Source organism: Vicugna pacos, chromosome 9 (assembly GCF_048564905.1).
Source record: "Vicugna pacos chromosome 9, VicPac4, whole genome shotgun sequence".
Lineage (NCBI taxonomy): Eukaryota > Metazoa > Chordata > Mammalia > Artiodactyla > Camelidae > Vicugna > Vicugna pacos.
Genome location: NC_132995.1, coordinates 14,707,099 through 14,722,645, shown reverse-complemented (window position 1 = coordinate 14,722,645; position 15,547 = coordinate 14,707,099). Strand labels below are relative to the sequence as shown.

Genomic DNA, 15,547 nt, shown 5'->3' with positions numbered 1-15,547 from the left:
AAAAAAAGAGTCTTAGAAAAGTATGGAGGAAATGTGTGCATCTCTGAAGTGGTCTGTCATTAGTTAACTAACTAAAGAGGTGTAAAGCCAGGTCTGTTGGTTACTTGTTGCCATGGCTATAGAATTGTCACTGGCTGATTAAACAGGTTTAAAACAAAACAGAAAAACAAAATCAAACAAACAAGAAAAAGATAAATAGTTACTGGATATATAATGTACATCGTGTACCCTGTATTTTCAACTGAGTGAATCAATAAATTACCTTTATTAAAAATATTTTTGAGCAGTAATTGACTAATAATAGTTGTATGTATTTAAAGCATACAATGTGATGATTTGATATACATTTACACTGTAGAATGGGTACCAAGATCAAGATAACATATCCATTGCCTCATATAATTAACAGAGCTAACAGTAAAATTTACTATTTTAAGTATATAACTGTAGCATTAAGTATGTTTACATTTTTGTGCAACCATGACCACCATCTGTCCCCAGAACTTTCCCATATTCCCACATGAAAATCCATTATCAGTAACTCTTCATTCCTCTCTCCTCCAATCCCTAGCAACTATCATTCTGTTTTTTCTCTCTATTTCACTACTCTAAGCACCTCATATAAGCAGAATAATACAATATTTGCTCTTTTGTGACTAGCTTACTTCACTCAGTGTAATGTCTTCAAGGTTCCTCAATTATTGTAGTATGTGTGGGAATTTCCTTCCTTTTTATGGTAAACCATATTCCATTATTTACAATTATTCAAACGTGTATATACCAAAATTTGTTAACCCATTCATTTGTCCATGGACACTTGGGTTGCTTCCATCTTTCGGCTATTGTCAAGAATGCTCTACGAACACGAGTAAAATACCTGTTTATTTCCTTGCTTTCAGTTCTTTTGGTTATAAAAACAAGTGGAACTGCTAGATCAAACAGTAATTCTATATTAGAAACTGTACAAGTTCTTCTCAGTGGTGGCACCATTTTACGTTCCTTCCAGCAGTGCTTCCAATTTCTCTACATCCTCTTACTGACACCTCTTATTTTGTTTTGCCTTGTAAAATACAAAATCCATCCTAATGGATATGAAGTGGTATCTCATTGTAATTTCTGCCCAAAATACAATTCAAGTTCTTTGCCCTTTGTTAAATTGGGTTGTTTTTTGTCGCTGAGTTTAAGGAATTCTTTAAATATTCTGGATATTAATCCCTTATCAGGTATGACTTGCAAATATTTTCTCCTATCCTGTGGTTTGCATTTTTGTTCTGTTGACAGTGTGAACTGTTGATAGTGTAAAACACTTTCATGCACAAACATTTTTAATTTTCATTAAGTCCAATTTACATATATTTTTCTCTTATTGCCTATGCTTTTAGTGTCGTATCCAAAAAACCATTGCCAAATCATGTATCATGAAGATTCTTCCTATGTTTTCTTTTAAGAGTTAGTTTTACCTCAGATGTATAGGTCTTTATCCATTTTGAGCTAATTTTTATATATGGTGTAAGATAATGGTCCAAATTCATTATTTTGCATAAGAATATCAAATCTTCCCAACACCATTTGTTGAAAAGACCAAGTGAGAAGCTTGGCGCTTTGTAGTCTGCCATTTTGCTGTTACTCCATATCACATCATTTTAACCTCCTTTTATTCCTTCATCATCCACTTTTTAAGGATCTTTGTGATTTTACCAGGTCTGTCTGGATAATCTAGGATAATTCCCCTATATCAGCTGATGAGTGAACTTTGTTTCATCTGTAAACTTAATTCCTCTTTGCCATGTAATGTAATATATTCATATGTTCTGTGGATTAGGACATAATATTTGGAGGGAGCCATTTTTCTGCCTACAACAATAGTATTCTCTATCTTTTCAGTAGTTGCAGGATCTGCATTGATACCCCCATTTCATTCCTGATATTAAAGATTTGTGTCTTCTCTTTTTACCTTTGTTGTCTTGGTAGAACTTTATCCATTTCATTGAATTTTTTTTTAAAAAACAGCTTTTGGTTTAACTCATTGTTCAGTTAATTCCTGTTTCCATTATCTCTGATTTCCACTCATTACTTCCTACCTTCTTCTGGCTTTGGGTTTATTTTATTCATTTTTCTATTTTCTTGAGGTAGGGACTTAAATAATTGGTACAAGACCTTTCTATTTTTCTAATGTAAGCATTTAACATTATAAATACCCTGTCAGCACTGCTTTAGCTGCACACCACAAATTCTGATGTGTAGTATTTTCACCTAGCTTTATATATATTTTAAAACTTCCTCTCTGTCGTAGTCAGTTCAGGCTGCTAAAGCAAATACCATAGACTGGGTAGCTTAAAAAAACAGACGTTTGTTTCTCACTGTTGTGCATGCTTGCCAGTCCAAGATCAAGGTGCTGGCAGATTTAGTTCCTAGTGATAATCCTCCTGGCTTACAGGTGGCTTACAGGTCCTTACATCATGGAGAGAGAGAGCAAGCTCTGGTCTCTTCCTCTTTTCAGAAGGGCACTAATTCTATCACAGGAGCCCACATTCATGACATCATCTAAACATAATTATCTCTCATACCATCCACATATCTCCATATAACATTCCATTGGGGGTAAGGCTTCTACATAAATTTTGGGGAAACACATTCCACCCCTGGCCCCCCAAAATTCATGTACTTCTCATATGCAAAATATATTCATCCCGTCCCAACAACCCCAAGAGTCAACTCGCTCTAGCACCAACTCTAAAGTATAAAGTCCAAAGTATCATATAAATATCACCTATATCAGAAACAGGTGAGACTTGAGGCATGATTCATCCTGAGGCAAAATTCTTCACCAGCTGTCAACCCATGAAACCACATAAGATACATGCTTCCAAAATGCAACTTTGGGACAAGCATAGGATAGACATTCCCATTCCAAAAGGGAGAAATCAGGAGAAAAAAAAAATGGGGAATAGGTCCCAAGCAAGTCCAAAACTTAGTAAGGCAAGCACATTACATCTGAAGGCTTGAGAATAATCAATCTTCTTTGGTTCAATGTCCCACCTCCTGGATCCACTTGGCTGGCAGTCCTGCCTCTGCAGCTCTGTCAGATGGAGGTCATATCAAGGGTCTGCCAGGTGGGAGTCACATTCCCAAGGCTCTGGGCAGCCGCATCCACAAGGTTGCATCTGGCCTGGTGAAACCAAGGGAGCTCCCCCTACTCCTTTCCCTTTGAAACTGAGGAGGCAGCCCTGATGATCTCTGAATCACCTTTGGGGTCCTTCTTCCTTGTCTTGAAGAATAGCACACTTGCTGCCAAACAGCTCTATGGTGGTTCTATGAAGTCTGACATCCTTCCTTCATTTCCTCCCATTCCTGTCCCCTTCAGTTCAAACTATATTGTTTCTGTTGCGGTGACTTCATACCCAGACTAATCTCATCAAATGGTTTTTTCGTCACACTTGTAGTTTTCTCTTCAGATCAAGCTTTCTCAGTTTTTGCAATAGAGATAGGCTGAGAATTTTCAGAACCATCAAGTTCTGGTTCCTTTTTGCTTAAAAAATTTACACTCCCACCAACAGTACATGAAAGTTCCAATTTCTCCACATCCCTGCCAACACTTCTTTTTCCCTAGTTTTTTTTTTTTTGAAAGTAGCTATCATAATAGGTCCATCTGTTTATTTACTCTTAAGCTACCTATATTATTTGAAGAGAGTTTCTTGTAGATTGCATACACTTTGGTCATTCAAAAAACCTATTTTTGATAATCTTAATTTGTATGTTTAAATCATACTCATTTAATATACTTACTGATGTTAAGATTTAAGTCTGCCATTTTATTATTTGTTTTGTTGCTCCTACTGTCTATTTTTGTTCTCCTCTCCTGCCATTGCTATGATTTTTATGAATACTTGTTAGTATCCCATTCTAATTTATTCATGTTTTATATATTTCTTTGTATAGGTTTATTTAGTGGTTGCTTTATGGATTATGATATACACACATCACAGTCTACTAGTATCAATATTTATCACTTTGTGTGAAAAGTAGAGATCTTAACGTGGCTGAGGTCTCTTTAACATCCCCCATTTTATGATGTAGTTGTCTTAAATATAACCTGTATATACACTGAGAACCACATTAGACTATGAATCATTTTAGCTGTAAAATACCAAACAATTTTTAAAACTCAAGAGCTGCCTGTTACTTTATGACTTTTATCTGTTTATCGCTTTCAGTGCTTTCTTCATTTCAAATGTTCCAAATTTCTTTCTGTTATCATTTCCTTAATGTGTCAAGAACTTACTTTTAGAGCAGGCTTTCAGGATTAACTGAAGTTTGTTAACAATGGAATGGTAATGGTCTGACTCTACTTCCCTCACCTTTTTCATGGTACATACCTCTTAGTAAGGCAGTGTGATTATTAAATGCAGCTATCTCCCAAAAGCTCTTTTCTAGGCTGCTTATTAAATGACTTACCAGCATGAAAGGGAGAGGGAGGGTTATGTAAACCCACTTCGAAAAAAGGAAACTTCAGGATTTTGTCCTGACCTGGATATAATGTATCTTTCTGGTTAAGTTACAGACAAATTTTTTTCTGTGAAAATGCTTTTGTCCCTCTTTTGTCCCTTCCAAACAAAACAGATGAGAGTAAGAAATTATGTTGTTATGTTTACTAAATGGGACATGATGATTTTGTAACAAAAGAGAAAACAAAAACAAAAACCCAGCACCTGGGAAGACACTTGACAGGACTGACTGTGGGCCAGCAGGGGTTGGCCCCAGTTCTAGCACTTTCCGTGCAGTACACCTCCAGATACTACCCACACTCCTGAAGTGAATGAGCTGATGTTACAGATAAGCAAAACAAAAACTAGCCAGCTTTAGGCAGTGCCTCTGAAGCCAAGAACTAAACTGAATTGTGTGAATTGACCTGGCAACCCCAGGGTGGGAGGCCCATGATGAGAGGTCATATTGGGGGCCCTATTAACCTCTTGTTATGTAATAAGCCAAAGAGGGCCCATGTGTATTAGCCTAAAATGGCCCCCAAATTGTTACTTCCTCACAGCAGGCTAGAATCCTCAGCCTAAAACCTACCAGTGCCAGCTCAAATCTAACCCATCATGTAGTTTTAAATATAGTCCAAATAAGCATGTATTTTGGACATTTAGAGCCTACCTGCTCTGTACACCCCATGGAGTTGTATCAACATCTGCTAACCATGAATAAGACAACCCTGTATCTATTTTAAAAACTCCAAACTGCTGTTGCCCTTCAGAGCTCTCTGATCCAGAGACTACCCACCCACCTTGGGCTGAGTGATGTCACCCAGACACATAAGCCCCCTTTCTGATTTCCCCTTCTTTCCTGGTAAATAGGTACCTTGCCCTATTCCCATTCTGGGTGGTAGCCTCACACTGCTGTCCTTCAAAAGTTTTTTGCTAGAAGGCATTTCCTTTCTCACGTAACTCTAAGTACCACCTAATCAATACTGTTGTATGTTACTGTCACTCATGGTCCTGCCTCAAGTCAACCCCTAAATCCTCAAACTTCATACACCCGTACTGCCTGACTAGTGCACGTCCCACTTCGGGCACTCTAACAACTGTAAACTCCTTGTTTCCAGGAGGACCACACGTGCCCTCCGGGACTGCACTTCTGGTGTAGGTGCTCTATTATGACGCTGTCTCAGCTCTGGAAGGCATTCAGGTAAGATTTAACGTACTGGACAGAATTGTACCTAAATCGATGCCTCAAGATAGATAAAGAAGGGTTAATAGAGAAACTTGAGTAAGCCACCTGGCTTTCTAAAACAGACCTTTATGGCTCAATGTGGTGTTTGTTTTACTAGCTAAATTGAAGACCCTTGGAAGGCATAACTAAGGCAAATAGTGCTAGTTGCTCTCAACATGCTGTGGGGGTTCTAGTGAGAATAATTTTGCGGTAAAGACGCCTTGGCCAAGGCCCATGGGAATACTGCTGATACTGCTATTCTTAGAAAGGCCTGCTTGCAAGGTTGGCCTTTGGCTGGCATCTGAAAACCAAGATTTCAAGAGTGTTCTTACTATTCCCTAATTTACAAGTGTTCATAGTACCTACACTGTTTATGCAAACAATATGGTTTATGCTGAATACTTGCTTTCCTTCCAGAAGTCTGAAATTTTAGTACTTGTTAAACAGAGGGCTTCTATGTGACCAGCTCCCAGTAAAAATCTTGGGCAGTGATTTTTCTCCCTGGGGAGAAACACTGCATAAATGTTGCTGTACTTTTCCTGCTGGGGGAGCTTGCATTCTGTGTGACCCCTAATGGGAGGAAGAGAGCATTAGGAAACCCGGGGACTCATTCCTTTAGACGTCACCTGTGTCTTTTCCCTTATGATCCTTAGTACATTGCTGTAAGAAATTTTAGACATGAGTACAACTATACCCTGAGGCCTGTAAGACCTTCCAGTGAGTCTCTGAATGTGCACGTAGTCTTAGAGACTCCCAACACATCACCTACATATTTCATGTGATCTAGGCTGTGACTGAAATCTGATGCCTTTCTATATTCCAAGTATTTGTACGGTTTCTAACCAGTATGAAATTTTTTATGCTCTCCATAGAATCTAAAGGCCTTCTCACACTGCTTACACTCATAGGGTTTCTCTATGGATTCTCAGATGTCCAGTAAGTTGTCCGTATATTCTAAAAGATTGCTTACTGTCTTAAGTATTTCTCACCAGTACAAATTCTGTGATGCTGAGTGAATTTTCCACATGCTCTGAAGGCTTTTCCACATACGTTACATTTATAACAACTCATCAAAATGAATTTCTAGTGTACTGTAAGGTCTCTGTGGAAACCTAAGGCATTCCCTACGCTTTGGACATTACTAGCTTGTATAACAGTAGGAATTTTCAGATATGCAGTGTATTGTTCATGTACACCAAAGGCCCTTCCATATTTTTTTACATTCATAGGTTTTCTCATGAGAAAGAACTCTCATCATGAGCAAAGTCTGAACTACAAAGATGTACTCATATCCCTTTACCTGTAGAGCATCTCTTATAAATTCCCTGATACACAATAAAAGATTTATGCTTATAATTGGCTACATTTTCAGAAATTATTTTCATTTAGCTAAAATGTCCCCCTGGAGACCCTTCCCTCAATCTTGCTTTTGTTTTGCCAGTTATTTCTAAAAATGTTGTCCTCAGGGTCAAGGATTTTACTTGTTTCAATTACCTTGCATTAGGAACCTTTTTTCTTTTTCTTTTTTTTATAAAAATGTCTTTGTCTTACATCTGGACTCCAAATGTGAAAGAACAGGAGAAAGGAAACAAATGATTTTATTTTCCCTGTGCCAGAAAAATTAAATTGTTATTAAAGACATAGAGGAAACAAATTGAAAATAATGAATGTTAGCAGCTAATAGTTCACAGAGTGTTTTAAAATTTGAAGAAGAGCAAGAAGACTCAGAGAATGAGGAGATTATATATATGATATGGAAGTTATGAAAGGGCAAAAAGTTAAGTCCATGCTTCTGAAACTTAGGTGTTGATCAAAATCAACTGGGAAAGTTGTTGCAAGTGCTGATGTATAGCAACCAACCCAGATGAACTCAATCAGTATCAAAGGACAGGTCCCAAGCACCTGTATTTCTGATGTCTCTACTAAATAATTCCTGATGTACATCGAGATTTGGTTGTCCCTGCTTACAAGCTGTTTTTAGTGGCTTCTCCATCCAATCAATTTCTCATGGATAACAAGGCCCTGCTTATTTCATTTCACTCTATCCTCTTCCCTAAAATCCTCTTCCTTTTAGTTCCCAGACCATGAAATATTTATCTCCTAGAGCTACCTATCTCTTTCACCTCCCATGGGTGGGTTCACTGTCTGATTTCCTCCTTTTTTTCCATCTGATCTAAAGGGTGCTGACTCAAAATGGTTGTATCAGCTGACCCTATCAAAGAAGTTTCTATTCTAGCGCCTAGTTCCTTGCCTTCATTATACATTGATTTCTCTTTATTATTTAAATTAATAATAAATTTATTATTATTTATTTATTTCTTTATTCCTAAAGACCCACAAGGGCAGATGCAATCATTTCTCTCATATGCCACTAAATAACAAGCCCCTAGGACAATGCAGTTGTTAGTTACAGAACAAGTTAATTAATGGATAAAGGAATAGAAGTTTTGATGAGAATGAAGGTAAATATTAGGAAGATAAGATATTGTTGAGACAGATGAATATTATTTAACCAAAAAATTAAGCGGCAGTTACTATATACCTCTTTCTGCTTCCCGTCCCTTACATGTGTCTACTGTAGTAATGAAATACACTTTCCTATATTATTTCCATGTCAGATGAGAATAAAAGCATATCCAAACTAACACAGCCAAAGCCAACCATTCTTATATTTCTTAGAAAAGCATCTCAAAGAATTTTCAGATATTGTTAACAGGTATGCAATACTATAAAGCTTATACAATTTTAAACAAAAAGGCTTGGAGCTCCAATGGAGAATAATCTAACTCAATAATATGGAGAAAGGCCTTGATGGGACAAGAGTGCCATGAGTTCTATGACAAGTAATATGTTGATTTTTTGGCTAGAGGATGGCAATAAAGATTAGCCAATAGCCTAAAGAAACTCAGAAATGAAAGATTAACCATGCATAAGGAGGGACCAAGAATAATGTTCCTAGGACTAAACAATGTTATGTGTAACAAAGTAGAAGTAAAATAAGCAACATTATTTTGCTGCGATAAACTAGAGACTAATGATGTAAATAAATAAGCAATCTACTAAGTAAGTGTTGTTTCAGTTGTGGAAATACAATCCAAATGAAGAAACATCTAGAAAACCATGATGTTAAAGACACTATATAATTTTTCAGCAGTATCTAGGGCATAAAACTATAGAAGCCAGAGTGTAAGTCATGGACTTAAATGCTTATATTAATACAAATAAAATAATAAAGATTACTAAATGAAGCATCCACCTCAATAAGTTAAGCTTAAAAAAGTAAAATAAAGAAAAGCAGAAGGAAGGAACTAATAAATACAGAGGTAGAGGTAGAATGCAGTGAGTTATAAAACACATTAAAAGTAAAATAAAATAAAAACAAGAGGAGAAATCACCACCAGAGAGCGTATATATCTATTTAAATGATAAAGACTCCTATGCCAATCAATTTGAAAATGTACATGAATAAAAAAAATTCTAGATCTCTACCCCAGAAAACAAAAAGTTGAAAGAGATCAGTTTTGAGAAAGAGATAATGTGCTCAAAGACTTAAAAATTTAAAAGCCAAAAATGCCAGAAGCACTCCTATTGTTCATATTGTGGTCACTAAATACCAGTGCTCATTTTATAAACTCCCTAGAAAAATGTCTGAATCTTGATTTATGGTAGGGAAGGTACAAGGACAGCCCTGAACATCTTACGCCAGGAAGAAGTAAGCTTTCAAATACTAATTGATCATGTTAATAGGCCACAGACACCAGCTGAAATGGCTATAACAGGCCAGCAGTATAACCTGTAAGAATAAAAATGAAAAATAAAGTGTTTTTAATAAATGTTGTAAACAAAGACTAATGTCTAATGAAAAAAGATGGTCATGTCTCAAGTGTCTGGTTGGGGGAGAGGAAGTTACAAAGTAAGCCTGCCATGTCTTGTGTCAGAAAGCAAGAGTCATTTCAAAGATTAAATACTACATCTAATGTCCACAGAAATCAGCTTGAAGAATTTAACTACCCAATATTCTAATAACAGGAGCATTTTGGGGAAAACTGCAGTGGTGCTGGTCCTAGGTAAGATGGAACAAGTACATCATAACTGTTTCTGAGGGTCAGAAGCCCAGCCACAGTTAGCTAGGTCTTCTGCTTCAGGATCTTCCACAAGTCTGCAACAAGGTATGGCTCGGGGCTAGAGTCTCATCTGAAGGCTTACATGGGGAAGGAGCTACTTCTAAGCACATATGCTTGTTGGCAGCATTCAGTTTTTTGCAGGCTACTGGACTGAGGGCATCCTGGGTTTTGTTGGTTCATGCCCAAAGGCCACTCTCAGTTTCTTGCTACATGGACCCTCCAATATGGCCACTTGCTTCATTAAAGCTAACAAGGGAGAGAGTCTCCTAGAAAAACTGCTGTTACAGTCATATGTAACATAATCACAGAAGTGACATCCTTTCACCCTTGCTGTATCCTACCTGTTAGAGGAAGGACAGTCAGAGGTCCTGGCCACACTCAAGGGGAAGGGATACACAAGGACATGAGTACCAGAAGGCAGAGATAATGAGGACAGGGGCACAACTTCAGGGTATCTCCACCACATGTTAATTAACAGCAGAGATTGTCAAATGGAATTGTTTTAAAGACATGCTGTCTACAAGAAACTCATTTCAAATATAGTTAAAAGTAAAAAGATGAATAAAGAATGCCCTGAAAACACGAATGAAAAGAAAGCTAAGTGGCTTATATATTATCAGACAAGTAATGCTAAAAAGCAAAGAAAATTATCAGGAATCTAAAAGAATTTTACATAATAAGAAATTCATCAAAAAGACCTAACAATCACAAGTGTGTATGCATATAACAAAGAAGCTTCAAGTATATGACACAAAAACTGATAAAACTGAAAAGAGTAACAGACAAGTCCACAATTACACTGGAAGACTTCAACCTTCCTCTCTCAGTAGTCAACTGAACTAGTAAATAGAAAATCATTAAAGATATAAAAGGACTAAACAAAATCATCAATCAGCTGGCTATAACCGGCATAACAATCTACCCTACAACAACAGGAAACACATGCTTTTCAAGTACAAATGGAACAGTTACAAAGATAGACTATACTCTAGGACACAGAACAAACCTTAACATATTAAAAATTACTGAAATCATGCAAAGAATGTTCTTTAACCGTATATGATTAGACTCGATCCCAATAACACAAAGTAAATAAGAAACTCTCCAACCACTTGGTAAATAAAAAACACACTTCTAAATAATCATTGTTATCAAGGGGGATTAGAAATATACTGAAATTTAAAAACTTGAATATATCAGTAGTTTCAGTCTGTTGCTTCCTTTATGAGACCTAAAGGCAAATCCAAAGCATCAAGTGATTATGTGAAAAGAAAAAAGATCTCAAATCAGTAGACTAAGCTTTTACCTCAAGAAACTAGAAAAAGCAAAATTAACTCAAAGCAGAAAAATAATAAAAATAAGAATAGAAATAAATGAAATAGGAAACTGAAAAAGACTGAACACCAGTAAAACAAAAAGTTGGTTCTTTGAGAAGATCAATTAAATTGGTAAACATTTGTTAAGACTAACAAAGGAAAAAAGGGAAGACAAAAATCACCCATATCAGGAATTAAAGTAAGCTTTACACACTCCACAGACATAAAAAGATAATAAGAGAATACTATGAACAACTGTAGGCCCATAAATTTGACAACTAAAATGAAATAGTTCAATTCTTAAAAATCACAAACTACCAAAACTCACCCAACATGAAATAATAACCAGACTAGCTTTATAACTATTTTAAAAATTGAATTCATTTGTAAATTCTTTTAAAAATCTTTCAAAAAAGAAATTTTCAGATCCATATAGTTTCTCTAATAAATTCTGCCAAACATTCAAGAATTAAGATCTATTATGAATAGGCTTTCCAGAACAAAGAAATGGAGGGAACACCTTCCAAATCATTATGAGAGCAGCATTACTCTGATATCAAAAAGACAAAAATAATACTGTAACTTTTAATATAAAATTAATACTGCATTAGTTTTCTTCAATTTCAAAGAATTATATTACCATTACAGTATGCCTCTCTCTCGTAATTGGAGAAACTGCATATCAGCCTTTTACCACAGTTAGGTTTTTTTTTTTAAGTAACAATATTTTCAATACAATTGTGAATATGACTGTAATAATGTGTGTGACAAAAAATTGTATAATGATTCATTTATTAGTTTACAGGTTAGGCTACTATGAAACAATCATATTGATTATACTATAATACATTAAGGCAATAAAATTTGCTGCTTCTTCATGAACAAAAGTATGAATCATTATACCTATAAGTAAATATGAATTTCTTTTTCACATTATCTTTTAATTTTTTATGTCTAATGTTGGTAAAAGGTACAATATCTACAGGGTGTAGTATAATACAATATTAATGCAGGTACTGACAGACAATTCATCTTGTAAAGAGACAATGTAAAGTTACAGTAATGATAAATACAGTGTAATAATGTAAATGTATTTCCTTTTCCTTATGATTTTCTTAATAACATTTTCTTTTCTCTACCTTACTTTATTGTAAGACTACAGGATATAAGACACATAACATACAAAATATGTGTTAATAAACTGTCCATGTTATCAAAAAGGCTTCCAGTCAATAGTAAGCTATTTGTAATCAAGTTTGGGGGGATTCAAAAGTTATATGCAGATTTTTGACTGCACAGGGGGTCAGTTCCCCAATCCCTGCACTGTTCAAGGGTCAAGTGTAATCTAATAATTATCACTTATGATCCATCGAGATTTTATATATTCCTAGTCAAAAGCCTGATTTCACATCTGAACTCTTAACTTATTCTTGAGTGAAAGAGGAAACACAAACTAAAATTTAAAACTTACAAAAAGATAATTAGAACACTATACATCAGACCTTGTGTGAGAAGGTAGAGCTATTTTCAGAAGAAAACTGTCTTACAGTGCTTAAAAAAACATTCAGAAAAAGTTTGAGAAGTAATAATTTAGGAATTACAAGTACAGGGATTCTGAGGATAATTCCAGCAAATGATTGGTAGGACTCACAGAACTTACTGAAAGCTATTATAGTCAACTGTTATGATTTATTACAGTGAAAGGATACAGATTAAAATAAGTCAGGGGTCAAAGCCAAATGGGGCAGAGTCTGGTAAAGGTACAAGAACAGAGCTTCTCCCAGAGAAGTCATGGACAATGCTGACTTTTTCCAGCAACGGTGTGTGACTAAGCATGGAGTACTGCCAACCAGGGAAGCTCATCTGAGCCTTGGTATTCAGAGTTTTTGCTGGGGCTCAGTCACATAGACATGGTTGACTGCCTGCATGGCTGACCTTAGTTTCCAGCCCCTCCAGAGGTTAAGCTAATACTGCATGATTCAGAACTCCAACCTAAATCATACTGTTAGACTATCTGGTATTTATCTTCAAGTAAACAAAGACATTATATCATATACAAAATATATAAACAGCCTGAAGCTCAAGCGTCTACTATAAAAGTTTTGAGTTCTGGGATAAGGAGGTTGATTCACTAGATGTTGACGCCTGCCACAGGAGTGAAGGTTCTCATTATCAGTGCTTGCTGGCGCATAGCCTCTGAGATTTTTTTTCACAAAAAAATTTCAAAATAAAGATATAGAAAGAGAAGAGTTCACATGTCTTCTGTGAGAGAGGTGGAAGTTGGGGCCCATGGAGGAACTCAATCTTCTTGACCACAAGTGGGGAGAGAATCAGGGTCTAGGTCCATGTGTTGACATGTACAGAGAAACAGGCAGAGCTTGTGGTCAGCATGGATGGCAGACTGGATACATGTGGAGTAACTGAGTAATAAGTAAATATACTGAGGATACCTGGAACCAGGATGCTCACAGTCAGAAAAGAGGCACAGACATGTAAATGAGGAGGTCTAAAATAAATCTTGTTAAATTGGATTGGAATTAGAGGTGTCAGTGTCCACTAAATAATTTTTTAATTGTTTAAATTTTAACAAAGCAGAATTCTATATCCAGACAAAATATATTCAAGAATGAATGCAAAATAAAGACACTTTCAGATAAAAGAAACGTAACGGAATTTGTCACCAACAGACCTGCATTACAAGAAACGCTAAAAGGAAGTTCTTCAGGCTGAAAGAAAATGCTACCAGTGGGAAAACGAGATCTTCAGGAACAAAGGAAGACAGCATAAATGGTAACTCTCTGGGTTAATGTAATAACTCTTTTTATTATATTAATTTCTTTAAACCACATATAACTATTCAGAGTAAAAATTTTAATAGTATGTTTTGTTTATATAGAGATGGTATATATAGCTAAAATGGCTATACTAATTTCAGATAAACTAGACCAGTAATAAAGGGGGACATTTCATTATAGAGTAGGTGACACATTAGGAAAATAATTATTATCATTTATGTGTACACACCTAAAAACACAGCAAACAACACTGCACTTGCATGACCCTAAGAATGAGTGCCTCCTTAAATTTTGCACCCCAGGTGCTTTACTCAACTCAGCATTACTTTGGTTCTGACCCTAATTTTAATATCTCTCTCTCAGTAATTGGAAAAAAACAAGACAAAAAAAACAGTGAATAAATGATATGAACTATCAACCAACTTGGACTAAATAATATTTGTATAAAAACTCACCCAACATCTACCAAATACGTATTTCCTTTCAGATGCACATGGCATATTCACCAATATGACTCTATATATTGGGCCATGCAAAAAGCATCAATGAATTTCAAAGGATCAAAACCATACACAGTGTATTCTCTGATCAAATGGGGCTAAACTGTAAATAATAATGAAGTAGCTAGAAAACCCACAAATGTTTGGAAATTAAACAACACAGTTCTATATAATCCATAGGTTAAAGGAGAAATCAAAATGGAAATAAGAAAATATTTTGAACTGACTGATTAAAAATGCAACATATAAATATTTGTGGAATGGAGTTAAAGTAGGGAATTTCTGGCTTTAAATGTTAAAGTATAAGAGAGAAAGGTCTAAAATCAGTAACCAGAGGTTCCACTTTATAAGCTAGAAACGGAAAGGCAAAGTAAATCCTCAGTACCCGGAAGGAAATAAGAGAAGAAATAAAAAGTGGTTTCTTTGGAAAAAGCAACAGAATAGATTAAACCTTACCTAGAATTACTAAAAATACAAAAACTGTCTTTGCAACAAATCACTAATATCAGGAATGAAAAAGAATTTATCACTAAAAAATATATAAATAGTAGAAGTCTAACAAGGGAATTACTATGAACCATTTCACTGCAACAAATGGGACAACTCAGATGAAATGGACAAAACTTGAAAAATACAACTTACTGTAAAACAGGTATAAGATGAAATAGAATATCTGAATAGCCCAATTATCTATTAAAGAAAATGAATTTGTTATCAAAAACAAAGAAAACTCCAGGCCCAGCTGATTTTACTAGAGGATTCTACCAGGCATTTAAGATATAATATCAATCTTACACAATGATTCCTGGAAAATAGAGGAGAAAACAGTTCACGTCTTATTTATGAGGCCAGTACTACATTAATACCAAAACTCAACAAAGACATTACAAGAAGATAAAATAACATACTAAAACCTTGTGCAAAATTTCTTAAGAAAATGTTAGCAAATTGGATACGAAAAACACATTGCTCCTGTGTTTCTCCTTTAGTCTTACACTACTACCTTACTTTAGTTTACTTCTGGTCACCAAATGTGTGGGTTTTTCCCCCTCACCAAGCTATTCTCTAATACCAGTTGGGTGTCCTACAAATTAACTAAATTC

At 35.6% G+C, this 15,547-nt stretch overlaps 1 protein-coding gene across 1 annotated transcript in view; it reads left to right on the top strand.

Annotated features, from left to right (window-relative positions):
• The window catches only part of LOC140698377 (uncharacterized), a 116,736-nt gene that overhangs the window by 8,299 nt on the left and 92,890 nt on the right, over positions 1–15,547 (top strand). Inside the window, 2 exon segments of the mRNA XM_072968660.1 lie at positions 5,603–5,685; positions 13,837–13,939. The gene's annotated coding sequence lies outside the window, so the exon portion shown is untranslated.